Raw genomic sequence first — 15,846 nt, 5'->3', positions numbered from 1 at the left:
CTTTTTTCTTTTTTAAACTCTTTTTTTAGTTGTCTACTTTTCTTTTTTTAGGAATTTTTTTTTTTTTTGAAGAGAATATGCCATCATTCATTTATTAAAAATTTTTTATATCTATAATCGAATACATTATAAGATGTTTCCATATCGAAAATAATATCATAAATTAAAATAATGCATTTAGAGCTCTACCAATACACTATTTCTTTTTATGATTGATCTGATATTCACTATTACTGATATTCTCAACAGAAAAATGTCTAAGAGACAATACTATTTACCTAAATAGAGACTCGACTTCACCCTTCATAGAAAGAAATGACTCGACTTCTACAGCAAATATCTAAGAGATGAGCTCTTTAATTAACAAGAAGAAATTCAAAAAGGAAAGTGATAAAATAGATGCGAAAAATGACGAATTACAATTTGGATCAACTCCGATAGACTTTGAAATTTGAGACGGTCTGTGAAGGTAACACATTTGTCTCTTTTTATCCACAAATATCAGATCTGATAAGTCTGGTAATGGGGAGTCCATTGATCTGGAGTGTGTGTCGAGAAGAGTTGCCGAAAGGGGTGGCTCGTGAGAACCACGCACAAATGTGAGTGGCGCGTGAGAACCAAGCACGGTGATTTTCGCAAAACCACAACTTTCCTCCTAAGTTCCTAACGATTTTCGACTTGTGAATCTGCTTGTGTCGTGCGTATCTCTCGATAGTTGTCGGAAAGCTATAGATCTGTCTTTTTTGACCTTGAAGAAAGTAAAATAAAATTAGGCAAAAAAAATCTTGATAAATAAGGTGGATAGATGGAGGAAGGAGGAAAGGAGATTGATGAGTCTCATTTTGATTTTGATTTTGATTTAGTTAGTTTAACATTTAAAGGTTTTTACTTAATTTTTTTTAATAAAGTAGTTCCTGGCTTAATTCAGTATTTCTTTTAAGCTTAAAGCAATATATAATATTAAGATTGAGGAGTCTCATCTATCTTTTGAATTAAATAGGTTGAGGTATTGCTGATTCATCCGAGATATTTAGAACAAATAATCTTTATCACAATTCAGTAGGAGATTATTAAGTTAAGACCGAAAGATTTTATTAGTTTAATTATAAGGCTGAATTTAGATTAACTTTATAAAATACGAATCCGAAGCCTGTCCGATAACCCAAATGAAATTACAGATTCTAATTTAAAGACATCTTTCTTTCTTTTTTTCCTCTTCTCTTGGAAACTTTTGCTTCAAAAAAGTTGTAAAACTTACGTGCAAATTGCGGGCACGCCGGGCAAATGAAATGAGCACATATATGATATGATATGATATATGGGCTTTTCGAATTTCGATTAGACTTTGTTGCCCACCACGACCGGCACCTGGACCAACTGCTCGTAACCTCTTCCATCTCACACGTCTCTCTCTCTCTCTCTCTCTCTCTCTCTCTCTCTCTCTCTATATATATATATATATATATTGCACATCTTTATTTTCTTCCAAGTTGAAGTCATGTTAAGTTGGACCACAAACAACTACAAGTCTATAAAGCGGAAATTCTGATAAAATAAAAAAATAAAATAAAAAACCTTATTGGGCCCAAGCATCATTCGAATCATTAACTATGATGGTTTAAGTCATCTATAACGGACCCACTACAAAGTCTCTTAAATCTACTTATTTATTGAGCCCAAAATAATATCTAGTGGGAAGTGGGAACGCTGTTACTTCCCACTATTAGATATTTTCATTATTATGTTTTATATAAAATTATTTTAAGAAATATATATTTAAATTCTTTATTATTTCATCAAACTCCTATAATCATTTTAAGTAAGACGAATGACTTGAGCACATAAGTTTCAGTCTTGGATTTTCTCAATGAGAAAAAAGAAAAACTCTACTTAACCCCCGATTCACTAGCATACACCACACACCCATGTTACAAATCGGGTTTGTATCCGATTTGTATCCTTCCACCGGTTCTTCCACTCGATCTTCTCTCTCTCCCAAATGTCTTTCTCCCTCAACCCTTCTTCTCAGACTCGGGACACTCCTCGCCTAGGCTTCTCTTCTCCCTCAACCCTTTTTCTTCTCTCACTCGATCCTCTCCCTCGCCCAGACCTCTCTTCTTTACAAAATCACCTAACCAGATCCTTCTCCCTCAATCCTTCTTCTTCTCTCTCGCCCACTGCCTCTCTCCTTCAACCCATAACGCCCAGCTAGGACCCATTACCAATCACTCATCACCCCATTACCCATTACCTATCACCCCTGCAACCCTAGACATCACAAACATAGATCCGCCAAGGTGAGCCCCTCTCCGTCTCAATCTCTCTCCCTCTTTATGGATTTTGGTACTTTTTTAATCCCCTTTTCTCGTTTTAATTTTTTTTCCTTTTTAGTGTCTAATTGAGGAAATGATGGAGAAAATTATCAGTTAATTTTGTGTAAGCTTTTTGTGTACAAATGTTCAATGTTTTTTGTAAATTTTGTCTAAGTTTATTGTAGTATACAATGATTGTGAAGTTTGGTTGTGTAGATTTTGGTTTAAGTTTTTTGTTTATGCTTAAGTTGTGTAGATGTGTAGAAATAAAATGAATCAGATTTTTTGAGCATATTGTTAGCCATTGCATATTGTTGTAAGTTTTGTTAGCATATTGTTAGCCATTGTGTACAATATTAGCATATTGTTAACCATTTTTGTGGTTGTTTGAGCGGATTAGTATTGACAGTAATGTTTGCAGTACTGAGGATCTTCTTACCATAATCTAATTCACTTTTGTCTATATCTGCTACTTTTACCCATTTTACTTTTGGCCCCCCATTTGAGTGATATCAACATTTGGTCTATCAATCATCATGTAGATCATCTATGGCATTAAGTCAGTTTTCGTCATGTGTTGTTAATGCATTTAAAATGGACACACCAACTTGTTGGTGTGGTTTGAAAGCACCATTAAAGATCTCCCAAAATGAAAAAAAAAATCCTGAAATAAAATTTTATGTCTGCCCGAACTATAACACAGTAACTAATTTCTCATATTTTTTTTTTTTTGTAACTTTTGAATATGTACAAAGTTATTATATGTGAAACTTGAAATTTTTGAATTCTATGCAGGGAGAAGCAAGATGTAAATTTTTTTATATGGGCAGATATATTACAATTGGTAGATGGAAATATTGTAACAGGAGAGAATGTAGTTTGGAAGAGAGATGATGATTTATTGATGTGTGAGTATGAAGTTAGAAAAGCCAAAGATAAACTAATAGAGAGAGAATGAGCTTCACAAGAAAGAACACGAACTTCAAAGGCGGATCGCAGAGAATATGAGTGCACGTATACTGTTACATTTGTACTAGATCATATGTCTTATAATAGTTTTTGGTTGGATCGGACTATAGAATGTATGGGATAGTTTTAAATGTAATCTAATCTATTTTGAGTAAATAGTTCTGTCATTTCTGAAGTACAATTGTGAAAATGTTGTTAAAATGTAGCTACGCGTTATAGCATATGAATTCCTTTTCTTTCCATATTTTTAAAATGTAGATAGGCTTAAAATGTAGTTCACAAAATACTTGCAAATCTATTCCTACTGCAAAGATCTTGGCGTTACTTGCAAATATGTTCCTAGTGCAAAAAAGGCGCTAAATACTTGCAAAAATTTTGGCTTTACTGTACTAAACATGCCAGCCTTGCAAAATCAGTGCACCATCCATAGAGATCAACGTGATCCAGCCTTGCAAAATACTTGTAAATCTGCACATGCAAACCAGTCCACCATTTCACACACTACCAAGTGCACCATGATCATGTTTTTGTTCCTGTGTTTCTGACCCCAACCAGTGGACCATTTAAAACACTACCAAGTGAAGCTAGGATAGTTGGTGTTCTATAATTTCTTGAGATAAATGAGTTATGATTCTTGTAAGATAGGCACAACTTCAAATCTGCACATGCAAAATACTTGCAAAAAAATGAGCCAGGTTATTTTTTTTCCCCTTATCACGCTAAGGACCCCCATTTTTCTCTTCAGGTTCATAACCATCCGATATTTTGTAAAGCACTACCATCATAACAAGCATCAATTCCTCAACTAAAACAAAGCATTAACTACAATCACAACCATAATCTTAGTAGAAAAAAAATTAACACCCTTCACCGCTCCTTCATAACCATAACATGTACGATTGATCAACATGCATACATGATCAACTAAAACATATTTACAATGTTTCCCATACCGATTCACAACAAAATTTACAATCATTTTGTTTACAATCATTTCATACAAGCTCTAGTAAGTCACAAAAAAAATAATTTACATACCTCATTCAATCATTTTACAATCATTTTCACACCCACTTTAGTATGGAAACCACACCAAGAATATTTTTCATACCTTATTCAACTATTTACAAATACTCTTTCTAATAATTCATCTAAACCAATTGTTGCTCAAAAAACTTGACCAGTGATTTGCACTACCTCCCATGGGGCATGCACGGTAGCGTTGATTGTGTTAGAGTACTACATTGGGTTGGGATAACAATTTCGTTAAGACTACCACCAACTTGTGATTCGGGGAGGTCACTATATTGTACTGTGTAGTCAAAGATTTTCTTGCAAGTCTAAATTGACAAAAAAAAATTACGTTAGAAAGTAACATGTCTGCAATCCAATATTTACACAAATACTTGAACAAAACATAATACATGTTTCTTCTTTCTCTTCGTTGCATCCTTCTCCACTGGCGGTACTTTTTTTTATTGTTGGCGGCCTCCATTTCCCCCGAACTACATGCAGGTTTAATATTTTCTTACCCTTGTCGACGACTGTGTTCTTTTTCACCTTGGTTGAACCAGACTCAAGTTGTAATCCTGCAAACTTATGCTCAAATTCATCCAAATGATGCAATAATGCATTCACATGTTCATTACTTGGGGATACACGCGTCGCTAATCTCAGACATCTTTTAACCATAAAACAGAACGCAAAACAGAACAAAAGCCCCACGAAACCCCCCACAAACCCCCAAAACAGAACATAACACCTCCACAAATCCCCACAAAACAAAAAAAAAAAACCCACAAAACATAACAAAAAGCCTCACAAATCCCCCAAAACAGAACACAACACCCCACAAAACTCCACTAAAACACAGATAAAAAAATACAAAGTCACAAATTCATTAAACACAAAAATACACAAAATGATAGAAATGGAGAGATAAAACTAAAAGAGAAAAATGAAAATGTTTTCTTTCATTTCTTACCCTTATGGAAAAACATAACAATGTTGGGCTTGTTGCGATAATGAGCTAGATGATGGGGGAAGGACGACGCCGAATGGGGGACGTGGGACAACGTAGGCCGGCAGGGGGAAGGACGCAGGACAACGTGGGTCGAGGGTGGAGAAGACGCAGGACAACGTGAGGGGGGAAGATGCGAGACGACGTAATGGGGGGTTTCTGGGAAAGAGATATTTCAAATGGAAGAAAAGAAACACAATGTTTTTTAAAAAAAAAAAGAAAAAAAAAAGCCACGTGTTCTAGTGTGTGGAGGTTGTATGAATAGTGGGCGATTGAGTAGCTTAACTCGAGAAAAAAATGTCCAACTAAATGGAAAAGGATAAATATTCATATGGTGTTAACGAAAGTTTTTTAAAGAGAAATATTCAAAAATAATTTATAATCATTATTGCTAATTAATTTCTATTTTTGTTTTTGTGAAAAATGTAATTGTTTGTGTAAATTTGTCTATTGTATATGTTAGCTTTGTTCCTTCAAGAGTTGTGGATTTTACAGATAAAGAGTACTAAAACGATATATTGATTGAATGCTGAAAATTTTTAGGCGTTTAAGGACTCCTTTCACGATTTTATAACATTAATTAAAGAGAAATTCTTATTGCAATCCGCATATAGGGGACTGGGCACGCACGCCCAACATGGCAAAAACAATCCGTTTCATTTGATTTGGCCACGACGTCGTCTTGCTCTTGAGAGACTACTCTCCCCCTTCCTCCCAAGACTGCTCTTCCCCTTCTTCGTGAGAGACTCCCCTTCCTCCCGAGACCAGCTTTGCCCAAAAGATGCTAATTCCATCTAAGCCAATCTTCGTGCATTGGAGGAGTTGCTTTGGCCGATTTCGTCTGAGTCCGTCGTCGTCGTGCGATTTTTGAGTTGCTTCGGCTGATTCCGTCTAAGCTCTAACATCGTTGTGCGTTGGAAGAGCTGCTTCTAACGCCTTAACTTCACCCCTTCATGTGTCTTCATCTTCGTCCATCATCCCCTTCCTCTGTGCTATGAATTTGTAAGAGCTCAGCGTCCCCTTCCTCTTGTTGAATATCTGAGGAATTGAAATTCGTTCATGTGCATTTATTGTTCAATTTTCAATGTGATTGGTGTCTGTTGTTGTTCAATTTGGTAATTTCGTAAAGCTCTGGTTTCCAATGGTTTCTAATGTTGTTCTTCATTTTTTTCTTTGTTATGGCAATGTTTTTATGAGTATTAGGGCAACTTATACTTTCATGTAAAGCTCTGGTTTTCCTAGTATTTTCATGATGTTTAGTGTATAAAGTACTTATTATATCACACTTCTTTGTTACACAATATTTGCTCTGGTTTTCCTAGTATTTGCAATTGAAGATGGGTAGTTAGATGAATGCATTGTAGGCTTGAGATTGTCATATGAAAATCTCTTGCCACAATCTCAGAGAAATACCATTCATACAAAGTTGTTTCAACATCAATTCCAGTTACTGAGTTTGCTTGTCTAAAGATATATGTTGCATGCTAAAAAGTTAAAGTTTCATAAAATCTACTCTCTCTTGTAGTTTGTCATCATAAATACTAATGTACACTAATAATACAATAGCACTATTGTGAGTGCATTAAAAAATTTTGAACTGTCAAAACAGTTAACATTCCTTAAAATGCATTTTCTTTCTCTCAATGCCCGACGCTTTACTTGCATTTTCACCTTTTGATAGCTTGATATATGTTGGTTATGATAAGAGTGTTGCAACATTTAAGTTTCAGAGTACTGATAAAAAATAAGTTTCATGGTAAACATTGTCCTGCACATGCCTTTTAATCTATTCAGAACAAATATCTCAATGATATAACCCCATTTGTGATCATCCTTACTAAAAAAAAAAAGTCAAGTCCAAGGAAAACAAACTACCTCATTGATTTATTTTCTAAGATGGATTCCCATTAATCCATCCGAGTTTACCACTATAACTATAGAATTCAAAGGAATTGTTAAATTCAAAAGAATTGTTAAGAACTCGATACTTGATTTCACATCTCAAAAGAAAACATGGTTAAACCCAATTATCTCAGTAACTCATTTTCAATGAACTCAACACCTTAACTTTTTAGCTATAAAAAGGACTCAGAATGTGTCTAAAAAACCACTTGATGTTTACCTCACTCCATGAATGTTTTACTTTGGTTGTTTGGCTATGTGTGCATTGCCTTGCATGAAACCAAGAATGATTTATAGTAATATTTTGCTACTTTAAGTTATTTTAAGACATTTTTTTCATGCATTCCATTTCTTGTTTCAAGGGCACTTGTGTTGTTGACTTGCAATGTATTCATCGCAATCGCAATTGCATTCTGAATCTTCTTTGGTTGATCGCAGGTTGAAAAATGTCTCAATATGTTTATGCGGGTCAATAGCATGTTTCAAAGACTCGAACACCTCAAGAAATCCAAGAAGACCTTTTCTTAGTTGTCCAAATTACAATAAGGAGATCATTATTAACAACTCTTGTCCGTATATTTTTATTTTCCTATATTATTGAAGTAATCTCTTAGTTTCCTACAATGATTTTAGTAAATTGTTTATGAGAAGGAAAGACATATTGCAACTATTTTTTATGGGCAGATTTTGAAGAAGGAAATAAAAGTTCAATTGTGAGGGAAAGAGAACTCCAGCGGAGTGAGGAAGAACTACAAAAGAGAGAGGTTGAAGCCCAAAAAAGAAAGGAAGAACTCCAGCATGTAAGGGAAGAGATTCATAAAAAGGACATCCAATAGAGAGTATTGGTTCTTCTTAATGATCGAGAATAGCTTTAAAGTCAAGTTAAAGATATTAGTCATGCACGCATCATCATCATTTCCATGACTGCTCGGTGCTATTTCCTCAACCATCGATGGTACTTCCTCAACCAGTGCATTATCAACCTCCTGCAATATACCATAACATAGATCAGACCAAGGAAGGCATAAACTCAATGCAACAATTTGTGGTATACCTGTTGTTGTTCAATGAACTCGTCTCCCACATTTGAGCTATCCTGATATGTATTACTTTCAGAAGAAAACAACAATCGCCTGGTAGACGAGGTGGTTTATGTTATCTCCTTAGAATTACTTGAACATTCCAGATAGGGAATTTGAGAAGCAAAATGATAGGAAATTGGCGGTCTAAACGATACTCCCGTTGGCTGCTACAATTTACAATAAAAAATCATAAATGTAGTCTTCACAAAGTGGATTTAAACATAGAAACTTCCGAATCATAAATTTTATCACCTCATTTGTCCATGGATAAGGGTCGGCATTTGGACGAGGTGCAAATGGTTGAAAAGAAATTTAGGTGGCATAATCTCATGGTAACCATGCATATAGCTATATGCTGACCAATCTGGATAAAATGGCTTTGATATTTCCTGAAATAATATCGAATAATGATTTATCAATAAATTATAAACCACACCAATAACATAGATTTTGAATGGGAAAATAATATCTAAGTGAATGCAGTAGTGTTGGTATGCCTTGTAGCACTGCTGGCAGACCTTGTGCTAGTGCTAGTGGGCCTTGTGCTTTCTTCCCCTTTCTCCATCGACTTGTCCACAAAAAATGGACCTACTTCTATGTAATATTTAATAAGTAGTGTTCCAATATTTAATAAGAAATGCTAATAAATTCCATCAATAGTAGTGTTGAAATTAATGTGTGGCCCCATCTTGGCTAGCTTATACATGCAAAACAATTTTATGCATATGATATTATGCCAACAATATATTATACTTGAGCTTATTATAATAATTTGAATAATAATTATGCTAATATATATATGTTGCTACACTAGCTAGCAGTGGATCATTACAGTAGCACGTGCATTTTGCAGCAGCTGCCCTAACAGTACTCCTATCTTACGATGCATACCTTCCACAAAGCAAGTAATTTCACCAAATACATTCAACAAAGTATTGACTCAAAACAATCTCAGTGTAACGTTTTGAAGCTTTGTTATGAGGGAGGAATAGATCCACAAAGCGAGTAATTTCACAAAATAGTTTATGGGTGGTTTGGCTAAAACGTGTGTGTTGCGTGAGAGAAAAAATAATTCCTCAAACAAGGTAAATGGGAGTGGGTTGGGTGAAAAAATAATCAAACAAAGTTTTAGGTCTATGTTACCTCCGATGGTGGTGGAGGAGCAGACCACGACATCGGAACTCGAACTCAAAAAATGAGAGGAACCTCTCATAGGTTGGGTTGGGTCTACGTTATCGATGGTGGTGGTGGAGAACTAAGGATGTCGTCGGTGGTGAAAGAGCTGACCACGACGCTAGATTTTGAATGGTATAGAGAGAAACGAGAATGCAACTGGGTAACGGCAAAATCAAACTTCAATTACTTCTATACGATTTTGGGGCATGTTGAGAGGACATTTTGGTCGTTCTACCTACATTAACATGGACAAAAAACAAGTTAAGCACACGGGGCTTGGGTATAAAGACTATACCTAGCAGCTCTCTTAATTAAATAAAAGAAAAAGTCTAAATGGAGCCGCCATTTGCGTAGGCACTGCGCACAACTCAACATGGCCAATTACTGTAGATTAATAAAGTGCGGTGTTTACCACGAGTTGTGTTTTCAGCTTTGTTATGAACGGAAATACAGTTATTTTTAAGTATTTTTTATACATTCTACTGATTTGATTAATTAAAGTAATTATTTTATATTAAAAAAATAATGCAACTAATCATATTAATAGAGTGAATAAAGAGTATATAAAAATAACTGCACATAAAATTTTTAAAGAAGAAAATGCGAACACATGGTTGGGAACTGGAATAAATTTCATGAAACGGTGCGCTTCATTGATATCAAAACACGAAAGGTACAGATGAGAGAACCCATTAAGAAACTACAAAAGCTATTTACGATGCCTTGCCAAACCTCAAGTTCATCAACAATGGCAGAGACCAATGGTCTTCCGTTCTTGCGCAGTCAGTGCCCGATTTGGCAGCAGCATTGCGAAAAGAGATGACCCTTCCATCAGTGCAAGAGATGACACTGCCATCAAAGAACTGGTCTAAAGTTAATGGGGTTTTGTCGAATTCGAGAGGAGCAGGTCGACAAGTGCTGGGGAGAAGAGGGGTGGTGTGCTGGTGGATTGATGGCAAAGAAGAGCTATGCTAGTTTGGAGGAATTGAATGGGCTGTCCTCAACTGTGGCAATTGCAATTAATGGAGAAAACCGAAGTAGAAGGAGCAGAAAAGGGATGGGGAAGACTGTTATGGGGTAAAGACAGTTTTGAACGTCCCGGTGGTGGTGGTGTTTTTTCATATAGGATTTGAAATTCACCATTCTTCTTTTCTTGTTTGGAATTGGGTTTGTTTCACGAGCTTTTTAGTGTAATCTTTCATGGCCTTCTCGAGATGTTGAAGATGAATTTATTTCTTTTAGCGATGGATTTGAATGTCATAAATGATTGTAATATACAGATGGAGATCCCGTGGATGGACACCAAGTATTGACAGCCTCTAGGCCCTCTATATCATAGAAACCTTTTTTTTAAATTTTTTTTCTTCCAAAGATTGAAGAATAGAGAACCGAGAATGGCGTCTCTCTCTATAGTCTGGAAAACACACCAAACAATATTATTATTATTATTATTTTGTTTTTTCCTTCACCAAATAGATGAAAGTAGTTATTCTTGCAAAGAGTGCATTACTGTATTCACGGCTGCCTAGGACTCGTGCAGGTTCTTTTTCCATAATTTCCTTTTTGTTTTATTTTTTAAAAATAAAAAACAGCCACGTCAGTGGAGTGCGCGGTGGCTCTCAAGCATGACTGTATGTAATATTAATTAAATAAAAATATTTACATATTTTTCTGAGTATTATCAGGATTTTTTCGGCAACAAAATTGGAGATAAAAATAAAAGAATTAGACAGTAACCATCTCTCAGTAGATTAGGCTACATAACCACACATGATAATCGGGTCCGTTAAGGCTTCTTCTTTTCCTTATAGAAAATATGGGTAAAAGAACCATTCGACTTAAAAAAAGTATATTTACAATGATATTGAGGTATTCACAATAATATTTACAACTAGTTGAGCAGCAGCTCCAGCCTCGAAGCCTTCCACATCGTGGGTGCAAACCAGGCTCACCATCTCCTAACGACAGAACTCCTAATGGAATGAGTTGTGGGCATCCCGTGGGCATCCCGCCTGGCATGAAATATAACCAAGTTGTTCGACTGGAAACCGCTTCAATGTACATTTGTGGTAACTTCCACCAGTATATCCTAATTCACTAGTTAATGGTATTCCCACAAGCACAATTTGACTTGGAGCGAACGTGCTTAATCCTCCAAAAACTGAAGCAATCAAGCATGCCAGACATATATGAAAGCCTCCAGCTATATATATATATATATATATATATATATATATATATATATATTATGCTCAAATGGAGAGTCAAATTTGAAACCTCCAGCTATATATTCATTTTTGTCCAACTCAATTCGTCATGCCACAACATTACCACAAGATTACTCTCTGCCTCTTCCTTTCATATGAATTCCATGGAAAATGAATTAGAGACCAACCGCCCAAGAAGACCAAGGGACGATTAAACCTCGTTTTTTCTCATAATGAATCCATTCACCATTTGTTCACTCGAATCCAACTATAACTATAACCAGAAGATTTCCTTACTCTGGAGTGATGCATGAGTTTTCGTACTTTGGCGGCATCATCCCAATAACCCCATGTAACCAACACATTTGTTAGAAGAACATAAGTTGCAGGATCATTTGGGCATAACTCCAGGAGCTTCTTTGCAGAACGTAGAGCAATTTCCTTGTTTCCATGAACACGACAAGCACTTAGCAGAGCTTTGTAGACAGACGGTCCTGGGTCTATTGGCATACCATTGATAATGGCTTCAGCCTCCTCAAGATTCCCAGCTCGACCAAAATGATCAACGATTGTAGCATAATGTTCCAGTTTGGGGGGTTCAACCAATTCGTCGTTTATCATCAAATTAAAGTACTCAAGTCCTTTGACCCACAAACCAGCATGACTGCAAGCAGTGAGTACAATCAGGAAGGTGGTACTATTTGGTTTGATGTTAGTTCTTCTCATCTGTTCAAACAATTGAACAGTCTCTATACCATATCCATGATGAGAACATCCAGAAAGAATAGAATTCCAGGAGATAACGTCATGTTTGTCACCTGAGAAAAATACTCTCTTTGAATCATCAATGATGCCACATCTTGCATACATGGCAATAAGCCCGTTTTGGACATATAAATTTGCAGCATGCCCACTTTTGAAAATAAGAGCATGGATCTGCTTCCCCTCTTCAAGCCGAAATAATTCCCACTGCTTTTAGAACGCTTGTAAATGTGAAGCAGTCCATATCAATAACACCCTGCCTCATTTCAAAGAAGCATTTCAGGGACTCCTCAACATATCCTAAATTGGAAAACCCAGCAATGGCTGCATTCCACGAGATTTGATCCCATCTTGTGACACTTGAGCATATCTTCTGAAAGTTCTCCAAGCTACCACCACATTCCGAATATGCAACCATAAGGGAGACCTCTATATATGCATTAGACTCGAAACCATCCCGAATTATTCGGCACTGAATTTGCTTGCAATGATCCAAATAATTAGGCCTAGAAAATGAACTTAGCAAACTATTATAGGTCATGTAACTTGGCTTAAGATCCAAACACAACATTTGTTTCACTAACAGCATTGCCTCATCAGGTTCTTGATTCTGAGCATAGCCAATAACCATGGAACTCCAAGTTAAAATATTTTTATCCAACATCTTATCAAAAACCTCCCTCGAATCATCCACACTCCAGCACTTTGCATACACATCAATCAAACCTGTCCCCACAGCAACATTATCAATAAACCCCACTTTTAAGCTTAGACAATGCACCTGAGTTCCAAGCCCTCTCGCTTCCAATTGGGAACAACCTACCAAAACAGCCGAGACACTGAATGGTGTTGGAACTATACCCACTCGTAGCATCTCCAAAAACATATTAATAGCAATTTCAGGGCACTCAAAATGCAAATAACCAGAAATCAGGGAATTCCAAGTGACTACGCTTTTATGAGGCATTTCATCAAACACCTGTCGAGCACTTGAAATTTCACCACATTTACCGTACATATCTACTAGAGCACTGCATATATAAACATTTAAACTGAAACCCATTTTGATAATAGGTGAGTGGCATTGGATTCCTAGAGCAATATCTCTCAATCTGGCGCAAAAGGATATGTGTTTGTTGATAATGTGTGACGTGGGTAAAGATCCATGGGTTTGAAACTGAACCAATAGATCCAAAACAACTGGTCTTGATGATGACTCCTGGCGACCATAGATTTGATCGTTGGAGCATACATAATTGTCTTCTGGTCCTATGTCACTGTGGAAAGTGTGGGTCATTAGAGCAGGGAAAAGCACCCGGTTAGCTGTATTGGCTGCTTTCCATAATTTGCATCCTACATGAGAAGTGGACAATCGCAAGCTCATCCCAACCATCTTCTTAATCCTTCTCGATCTTCATTCTTTAGAAATATGACGCCACTCCTAATAAAGTAAGGAACTGATGAATTTCATTCGATGTACCAAAAAAAAAAAAAAAAAGAGCATGGCTTGCGAACCAGTAACCACCATACAACAAAGATATCCACAAAATATGAAGTAATGTATGTGTAATTGTGGTGTTGAGAGCATTGAGCAGCCCCAACCACGGTTCTATTTGGCGCTGGGATTGACAACAGCGGAATGTGGGTGGCTGTATGATGAAAAGCACATTGCTCGCCATGAAAATTGCTGTAAACATTGCTTATGATGGCAGTAGTGATGAATAATCCATAAGAATCTGTGTTATCAGCCATCACTTAGATAAAAAAATTTACAGTTGAATGAGCAAATGGGGCGGAAAAAGAGTGAAACCTTGGAGGGGTGGCTTGAGAGGCTCGAATATGATGCTTGAAATCATATGAACCCGCTGTTGCAGACACCCTCATCGCTCCAGTTCGTATCAAGTTTAATTTTTTTTCCTTCTTCTTCTTCTTTTACAGAGGCGAACCAAATGTTCGTTCCAATTTTTTTTCTTTTTCTTTTTTTTCCCCTCACAACTGAGCTCATGCTCTCGCTGATGGTAATGATGGAAAAGAACGTTGATATCACGGATGATTTGGAAAGTGATAGGGGTAATTAAGGAATTTGCCTCAATTGATAAGGGGCCGAACTGGGCTCTTTCTTTTGAGATTGTAAAATCTTGAATAGGCCCAATCCAGCCCATGACCGAGCTTGCGGCCCAGTACCATCTGTGGCTATTGAAACGAAACACTCGATTTTATAAGGAAAATACTAGATGCCCGCTTAGGCTTCCGCTGGGAGCTCTCTCGTTGGGCTCTAGTATTTTTTTATATATTTTGTTTTAGTATTTTTTTATATAGATATTTTTAATAATTTTAAATATTTTAAAAAAATAAAATAAAAATTATAATATTATTAAAAAAATACTTTCTTAATCACGAAATATAATAAAAAATAATATTTATTTTACTTCGTGATTAAAGAAGTATTTTTTAATAATTTTTTTTTTTACTTTCTAATTAAGGAAATGTTTTTTTAATGATATTTTAAATTTATTTTTTTAAAATATTTAAAAATGTAAAAAAAATCTATATAAAAAATAAATTAAAAAAATACATATGGAAAAGTACATACTAAGCCCAATAGGAGCCCCCAACAGGAGCTGCAGCATGACCATTTTAAATATATTTTTTTAAAAAAATTATAATATTATTAAAAAATATTTTCTTAATCATGAAGTAAAATAATTACTTTGTGATTAAGAAAATATTTTTTAATAGATATTTTTTTTACTTTTTTGATTAAAAAAATGTTTTCTTAATAATGTTTTAAAATTATTTTATTTTTTAAAAATATTTTAAAATATTAAAAGATTTATATAAAAAATTACTTAAACAAAACACATTTAAATAATATTACACCCCATCGGAGCCCCCAGAGAGAGCTGTAGCATCACCCATTTTATAACTTTCATGGCGCAGCGGCACCCGCTTACTCTCGCACACGCGATTGTTACTAAACAAATTAGAGACGATCTTATTCTTCGGTCGTAAATTCACTTTTTCCTTTTGCATTATTAAAAAATATAAAATAATAAGGCATTTATTTTCCCTTATTGTTTTGGTTTATATAAAAATTAAAAGAATTGATCCAGTGAAAGACATCACTAACATTATAAATTTCTATTATTAAAAAGAGTAACGTTAGATACAGTTTTCAAATATATGAGATTTGTATTTTTTTTAAATAAAAATTGGGTCTATTATTAAAAATAAATATATATTTTTTTTGTACATATATAGATCTCAAATTTGTAGACTCTTTTTCAAAAGGAGTAGTACGCGATATTTACATAATCTAAAATTGTATAAATCATTTCTCAAATTAAAATTATAAACAGAACCTTGCATATATATATATATATATATATATATAGAATCTACATTTCAAATTTGAA

The 15,846-nt window shown here is 35.3% G+C and overlaps 1 pseudogene; it reads right to left on the bottom strand.

The window, feature by feature from the left end:
- Positions 1 to 11,718: 11,718 nt before the first annotated feature.
- LOC109005558 lies at positions 11,719 to 14,425 on the bottom strand (annotated as a pseudogene).
- Positions 14,426 to 15,846: the final 1,421 nt, after the last annotated feature.

Source organism: Juglans regia, chromosome 10 (assembly GCF_001411555.2).
Source record: "Juglans regia cultivar Chandler chromosome 10, Walnut 2.0, whole genome shotgun sequence".
NCBI classification, from domain to species: Eukaryota; Viridiplantae; Streptophyta; class Magnoliopsida; order Fagales; family Juglandaceae; genus Juglans; species Juglans regia.
Note: the sequence above shows the minus strand (reverse complement) of the source record. Positions and strands in the feature narration are given on the sequence as shown.